This window comes from Lipotes vexillifer, unplaced genomic scaffold (genome assembly GCF_000442215.2).
Source record: "Lipotes vexillifer unplaced genomic scaffold, Lipotes_vexillifer_v1.1 scaffold518, whole genome shotgun sequence".
In the NCBI taxonomy this organism is placed as follows: Eukaryota; Metazoa; Chordata; class Mammalia; order Artiodactyla; family Lipotidae; genus Lipotes; species Lipotes vexillifer.
In genome coordinates this window covers 3,538,571-3,547,038 of record NW_006780945.1, presented here as the reverse complement: position 1 = coordinate 3,547,038, position 8,468 = coordinate 3,538,571, and positions in this window count along the sequence as shown.

Below are 8,468 nucleotides of genomic sequence, written 5' to 3'. Positions count from 1 at the left end.
TCACCCCACTCCCAGGGCTAACGGCAAACCTCCCAGACACTAGCGCCCTTGGGAATGTATAAACCGCTCCTCCAGAGCCAGGAGCGAAGGCTGGGGTGATTCATAACCTGCGCTCTCAGCCGGGTCACCCATGGATTCGCGGTTGCCATCCATTACTCAGTCTCATCCCTGAGCCCGTCCTGGTGGCTGAGCCCAGGCCTGAGGCTGCTGCTTCCAGCCTGCCCTTCACTCCGTGCCGGCCCTCTCTCCTGCACCGGTCCCCGGCACACTCAGTGGGTCCCGTGAGCAGCAGGGAGTGGGGCGGGGATGGGGGTCCCAGCGGGCAGAGAGAAAAAGGCAAGGAAAAAATGCTCCCTTGGTTGAAAAATTCAAAGCTCAGCTCCACTGTCACCTCTTCTATTTTTTTACAAATTCCTTCCATGTTTTTTCCTGATACACGCTCTAATAGTTATTATCATTATCGATGCTATCATACTGTTTTGCATCTTGTCACTTAACAGAACATCTTGAATAACCTTCCATGTCAGCACACACAAATTTACCTCACCGTGTTTTTGCTTTACTAGAGTTGATCCACAGTATTCTGTTAGTTTCAGATGTACAGCAAAATGATTCGCTCATACATACATTTTTTTTCCGATTCTCTTCCGTTATAGGTTCTTACAAGACACTGCATATAGTTTTCCCTGTGCTATACAGTAAATCCTTGTTGTTTACCTATTTTATATATAGTGGTGTGTATCTGTTAATCCCATACTTCTAAGTTAGCCCTCCCCCCTCCCATTTCCCCTCTGGTATCCCTAAGTTTGTTTTCTATGTCTGCACCGTCATCTTTTTTAAATCACCAACAACACTTCACTCAGGTTACTGTTCTCACCATAGCCCCTAAGTTTTGTTTCTTCTGGGATTTGTGATTCACACATTCGAGGGTCCTGGCTGCCGTAAATCCTTTCTGTAACAAGGCGGAACGAGGCAGAATATAAACAGACAAATACACACGACAGGTGAAATAAAACGAGCTCCCCAAGCAAGGCTCTGTTTTCACAAGTGGGGTCCCCTTGGAAAAGGGAGGAGGGACGGGGGGATGGAGAGGTGCTGGGCCTGCCCCCTGCTCTCCTGGCCCTCCCACCCCTGTTGGTACAGACCCATTCAACAACCTGGCGGGTTCTCTCCTTAAGGGACTTAAGAACACACAGCCTCTGCAAGCACTTGGGACCTGGGGGCCTGAAACTCAGCGTCTCTTTCTGAAAAAATAGCATGAACATCACCTGCAGGATTTCCAAACCTCAGACCCTGTTTCCTGTTCTCCTATTTTAAAATAGCAAAGCTTCATCTTCTTTTCTGACTCTGAGTGGCCTTTATTCCAATCAGCATTAAGCCTATAACTTGTGTTCTGGGTGCCCACACTCACCCTCCTTGTTTAATAATTAGTCATCTAGAACAAGGATTGGCAAACTTTCTGTAAAGGGCCAGATAGTAAATATTTTCAGCTTCATGGGCCGTATGGTTTTTATCACAACTACTCAACTCTGCCTTTGGCAGTGTGAAAGCAGCCATAGGCAATGTGCAAACAAACGGGCATGGCTAAGTTCCAATAAAGCTTTATGTAAGAACACTGAAATTTAAATTTTATATCATTTTCACGTGTCAGAAAATGTTACTTTTTAAAAGAAAACCTTTAGTGTGAAAATGATTCTTAGCTCATGACCTATACAAAAACAGGTGGCAGGTTGGTTTTGGCCAGAGGGCTATAGTTTGCCAACCCCTGCCTAGTCTAAAATCAAATATTTAAAGGGAAACCCTCTGTGAGTTCTTTCTTTTGAAAAGAAATGGAAGGATAATAAGAGCTAACATTTATTGAGCACTTACTACATGGAAGAACTCAACATGGAAAACTTCTTTTTATTCTCATCATAATACTCATCGTAACACTCAAGGTAGGTAAATGTTATTTCTGTTTTGTAGATGGGGAAATCGAGGGTTATGAGAAAACAGTGGACACGTCAAGTTCACAGAGCAAGGACTTGAACCCAAGCACTGGGACTGCAGACAGAGACACAAGGACACACGTGTTCAGCATCCTTGGACAACATCATAAGAAGGAGATGATGAGAAGCAGCCACCTGTCTCACTCGGGGCATCATGTGACTAGTTCAGGAAAACCTTGCATCCCAGGCCCCACTGAGGAGGGACACCCATCTCCTTCCTGCACCAATTCCTTCTCATTCTCCCAAGTGAAACAGAGCTCGAAGAGACTCCAAGAACAGCTAGCTTTTGGCTGAGGGAAGAGGGTGGTACATTTTACAAACTGTGAAGTATGTATTGACTTGGAGGGTGGCTCACAGAAAGTACCGCAGTGAAGGGGCAAGTTCACGTGGGGCAGAGACGTGAACCTCAGGTCATTAGTGTCAGCTCTGGTGGGTGAACTGGCTCACTGGCTCCCGAGGTTCCCCCCCCCCGCCCCCGGCTCCCCAGAAGTAGGGTTCTGCCCACTCACAGCCCCCCACGAGAGGCCTCTGCCTTCCAGCCACTCGGGTCTCCCGAATCTTCCGTTTCTGCCTCTCTTCCCACAGCTGGCCTCCTCCTTCTAGTCTGGATGCAAAAACGCTCTGATGTTTCTACCGCCACCCAGACAGAAGCAGGGCAGGGAAGAGAGCTGGGTGGCTGCTTTCCATTCCTTTTAGGCTCACTCTGCCCAATTTCTTTTCCATCCCGGGCACCACGGCGCATCTGGATAGAAGATCATCCCTTGGCTGCTCTGGTCTCACCACACCCGGTGGAAAGCCGTGGATCCTGGATATAAACCTACCAGAGCGAGAGAAAGCTTCTGCTGGAGCACCACTCTGCCCACCGGACACACACGCGGCTTTCCTGATCCTCAGGGCTTCTGGAAAAGGAGGCCCGACCCACCGGCCTCGGCACTCCGAGGGGCCGCGCAGGCAGGAGGCAAGCTTCTCATTATGTAAAACACTTGGCTTTTTCCTCTTTCTCTGTATCCCGCTAGCAATTTTGTATCCGGTTTGGGAATTCCAGGAACATCTGCCATTGTCTTCTGCCCACAACCACACTGGTGCGAGCGGAGCCCCAGGGCGTGATCGTGTTCCTACCTGCCAGTTGCCCTGTCATTAGCCATGAACTATGCAGGGAAACATACAAAACCGCGGCCGGCAACCACACCTGCAGAATTCCACCTCGCTGCCTCATCCCGCTCAGACCAAAGGCACAAAAGACCAAGTCCCTTTCCTGCCGGGAGAATCGCAGGGCGCAGAGGGCCTGTTTGAACAGCCGACATCCTCTAACCAAACAGATGGCACCTTGTCAACACTGCACTCGCCCGGCATCTCCTTTCGTGTTAGCTTTTGAGTGGCAAGGTCAGGGGAGGCCGGGAGGAAACAGGCGAGGTGCAGCTGAGCTCAAGAAGAAGCACGAAATGAACCTTATCTACGAAACAGAAACAGACTCACAGACACATAGAGAACAGACTTGTGGTGGCCGGGGGGAGCGGGGGAGGGAGAGGGAAGGAGTGGGAGTTTGGGGTTAGTAGATGCAAACTATTACATTTAGGATGGACAAACAAGGTCCTACTGTGGAGCACGGGGAACTATACTCAATATCCTGTGATAAACTAGAATGGAAAAGAATATGAAAAAGAATGTATATATTTCAAAAAAAAAAAAAAAAAAAAGAAGACCATCTTGGGTTAGTTCTATTTCAGGCAATGCAGATGGCCTCTGTTCAGACCAGACAGTGACTCTTGGGATAGAAGCACCCAAAATGCAAGAAACGGTCATCTCTGGAGCCAGCGACTGCTTCCTGCCTCTCTGAACTTCAATCTGTAAAACGGGGTGAAACCAGAGCCCACCGTTGCTTAACGAACTAGATTTTGGTGCATTTGATGCGTTTACAAGGCTGCACAGGCCACAGCCCACACTGAACCGACGGTTATGATCAGTTATTATGATAGGTCTGCATCCCCATTATAAACCCTGTCTTTCCTCCCCCACCTGCACACTCCTGGCTCCCTTCTGTGTCCCCCATGTCTCACCTGCCTCTACCCAGCTTATCACTGCCATGTTCTCCAGGGTCCCATCCTCCCCCTGCCCTCCCCCTCATCTCCCAGACCCCCCGCTATGGGTCCACCCCAGGGCTACATCTTTCCTGGGTGTGGGTGCACATCCCCCGTCTCCCCAGCGTCCCGTGGCACAGGGAGGTTGACCATCCCTGGGCCCCGCTCCACCCTCCCCTCCATCCCATGTGCTTTCTTTGTTCATGTGTTTATTTCCCACCATCAGGCATTCGCTCAGCTCCAAAGGGAACTAGACGCCATGCATACATTTATCCCTAGGATCTGGTATTATCTGATCCAGAGAAGGAAGCCAATAAATGTTTAAATAAATAAAGCACTACCTCTGGCCTCTCTTCCTAATTTCAAATTCCCATCTCCAGCAGCCAAGAAGACATCTTCCCATGAACAACACCCAAGCAATTCCAGAAACTCATCGTAACCCCTCCTGCGTTATCCATCTCGGCTTACGCATGACACCCAGTTAGGACAAGAGAGACACCCAACAGGCTCAAATTAAATAATTAGGGAAATAGGGAGGACCCGTCTATTAGGTTAGACTTGGGCTTATACTTGTGACATCACCTTGGATGCATCCCGCTCTTAACCCCACAAGCATTCGGTCCCCACGTTGTCAATTTCGCCCCCCAATGTTGCCTGCTTCATCACCCGCTTCTCTCTGAGATCTTGTGCAGACCCTTGTTGCTGGGCCTCCCACCTACCTTCTACCCCTTGCCCACCTGCCTTCTCTCCCTCCCTAGCCTGCTGCCAGTGGGCTCAGGTCGAGCCAAGCCCTAGCTCAGAAGCCTTCCAAGTTCTGCAAACTCCCAGGCCTGCCCTTTAAGATCCTCCCTCTTTCTTACCCCACCCACTGTCTTCTCCACTCTAGTTCTCCAGCCCTACCGGGTCCTAGGAAGCCCTGCCCAGATCCACTTCTGGCCCCAGGGCTCAAAGCATGCTTCCACCTGAAATGGCCATCTTTCCTCCCCCACTCCAGCTCTGCCATGAAAGCCGGAGACCCTTCAAGGCCTCCTGAAGGCTTTTATTCCTCTCTGACAACTCTCTGCATCTCCCCTAGACACTGCTGCCTGGCACGTTCTCCCACTGAAGTCGCCCAGATGCTAAGCCTGCACTCACACCCTCTACCTGTGTTATGCTGTCTGCCACGCCCTCGAAGATAAGAGCCAGATCGTACACTTCTAGAAGGGCCTAGAAGAAACGCTTTGCACATGGCAGCCACTCATACATTAGGAGTGTATATATAGTAAGAGGACACGTAAAGGTACTTTTCCTTCTTTCATGCAATGACCACTGGGATAAGCTCTGTACAATGGGCATCAGGGTTCACATTTGCTCCCACCAGGTAGGACTCACACTTCCCGAGGCTTCTCCGTGGAGGCCTTAGGGAATAGTGGGAAACCCCGACACGCCCTTCCAGGCTCTTCAGCTCCCTTCAGCTCCTGCATTCAACCATTCAGGATATTTGACCCTCATGTACGATTTTGTTTACACCAAGGGATAAGCGGCTACAACTTTTTAAACTACTAATGTACTTCTTAAACAAGAGAAGAGTGAGGCCCAGAGAGGGGAGGTGACTTGCCCAAAGTCACACAGCTACCGGGAGGCAGACCTACCTCCAAATCAGCCAATGGACCTGCACTTGCCAAATAAGTCTGCTTTCCAGAGAGAGGTCCTGCAGCTCATTGCAGGGAGGCACATGCACATACCCCGAGGTCATCACCTGGTGGGTAACTCAAGGCTTCTGCTAAGGCAGAGAGGTCTCAAACTCAGTCGTCTTCAGGGACCAGGTGGAAAACAGAAGTGAGTGAAGCTGGCTGAGCGTAAAAATGAACGAAGAGGTGACGGGAACTGTGACAAACCCGAGGAGGTAGCACTTTGCAGCTCCCGGAGTCTGTAGCCAAAGAAGACTGGCTCTGTCCTCAGTTACCTTTTACTTTCTCAGGGAGAGCCAGAGATCCAGAATTATATGAAAGACCCACAATTGAAGTGCGGGCAACTAACGCAAACCATTTTAGCACAAGGCCTACGCACAAAATAAACACACCCATACCCAGATCTCTGGGGCCCTTTGTTGGTGAATCCCACTCCTGAGAAATGCCTTTCTGGTTGAAAGATCAGTTAACAAGACAAAGAGAAGCAAGGTCAGGGATCCAGAGGCTATAATGAACGTTGGGTCTGAAAGAAGCCTTCCGGTACAAAATATAACTTCTAAAAGTGAGTCAATTTCAAACAACCTACAGAAATCCCATCCTTGTATCCGCCATGCCCATGCAGCAGCTCGGGATATAGGGTGTTCCAGGGAGAACAGACGGTAGAAACAAACCAGCCATGTTTTTCTAATAAACCTCTTAAAATGCTCTCCTTAAGTAACTGCGGCTCTGATTTTAGAGTAAGAATGACAACAATAAATTAAAGCAAGGAGCCCCAGCGTTTTCCAGCTGGAGGCTGCTCTCTGATGGAGCATCTGAAAATTCAGACGGACGTAAGTAGGAGAAATGACCCTAGTTATCAGGGCCAGCCCATCTCCCACTTCCCTCCACATCCCGTCCCTAAAACACAATGATTTACAGAGACTTGGGGAGGGACCTCTCGCTTCCCCTCTGCAGAATTTATTTCTCTTTAATGGGCTGCCATGCCTCCCCTTCTTTCTAATCTCTTCCTCTCCCTGCCGGCTTGCCCTCTCCTGCCTCTGCTCTCTCTGCTCTTCCAAGGGACAGTCAGTGGGGCAAGGTGGCAACGTGCTACTCGCTGAACAAAATGGTTAAAGCGACAAGCTAAAGGAGAGGAAGTGGCCTCTGGCTGCAGGGGCTGGTCTGGCAGATGTGGGTTTCCCTAGGTCCCCCCCACCTGGCTTTTATTGGGGAAAGGAACTTATTAAAGTGAGCAGTCCAGCCTATGGCAAAAAATCGGAATGTAGCAAAGACAGTGTTGGCCACAGCGCGGGGGCTGGGAGATTCAATCCCTTTAAGGGGGACACAAATGATTTATGCTCCTTGCACACGGCTCCAGGACTAATGGAGACCAGGATCTGTAATTATACAACCACTGCAATTACTCCAAATCCCTACCCTGTCTTGCTCTCACCCAGTTCTTGTCTTTTCCAATTAACGACTGCTCTGAACCCTGGAAGCCAGAGGTTAAAAAGTGATGGAAGGTCTTAGAAGTTACATACCTGCTGGTGAAGGTTCCTACCTTGGACTGTAAGAAGGTCTCCTCTGGGGGAGAGCTGAAAAAAATCCCCAGTCCAAGTAATAAGCCACCTGTTTGTCATATGTTACAAAGCTCCTTCTTTTATATTAGTTCCTTAGATCTTTGCAACTCTGCTAGGTCAGTGTGACTCTACTTGGTGAATGAGGAACTGAGGCTCACAGAGCTTAGATGACTTGCCCCAGGTCACAGAGCCAGCTAGTGACAGATCTTCTTAGCCCAAGTCTAGAATGACTCCTACTTAAGTACTCCTACCAAAGTTGTTTGCGAGCAGGCAAAAAAAAGAAAAAGAAAAAGAAAAAAATATATATATATATGTATATATAACAGCGAAAAATACAAAGATTAAAAGTTAAAAGAAAACATCTAAAGGCCCATCTCAGGTGACACTAGGACAGAAACAGTCAAGCAGGCATCCTGCTAATTCACATTTTTCTTTTCAACAACAGGAGAGGATTTTCCTCCCCTCAGCATCCCAGAATTATGTGCTCTCTCTTCCCTTCAGGCCCCAAATGCCTTTTAATCTTCGCAATGGTTCTACAAGGAGAGCCGTGGGGCAGGAGATTGTCAGGGATGACGGACTCCAGATCACCCATAACTTCGTCGGAAACCTGCACAAGCTCCCCAGAGGCCAAGTAACCCAGACGGCTCCTCTGAGAGGAGTTTTCTCTGGGTGGAGCTAAAGCAATGTCAAGGTTAGGCTGTGGTCTTCAGGCCCCAGACCCCCCATATTCTGGGGACAGAGTCCTTGTGTTTCCACACCTGGACGTAGGCTATCTCCACCCTGGTAGCCAGAAAGACACCTGGGGCTACTTGACGGACTCGGCTGGAAGTGAAATGCATATTTATGAAGAGTGTAGGTCCACATGAGTTGTGAGAATCTCCCAGTTCCATTGATGGTCTATGTGAAGATAGACTCGAGATCAGGTGGCCAGGCACAAAGGCTCCATCCAATGTGAGTAAACTTCAAGGCCAATCCATACCACAGGCTTGGTAGACCAGTAGATCTTCTTTCTTTTCTTTCTTTTTTTTATTTTATTTATTTATTTTTTTTGCTGTTCTCTTTCCTCTCACTGCTGTGGCCTCTCCCCTTGCGGAGCACAGGCTCCGGACATGCAGGCTCAGCGGCCATGGCTCACGGGCCCAGCCGCTCCGCGGCATGTGGGATCTTCCTGGC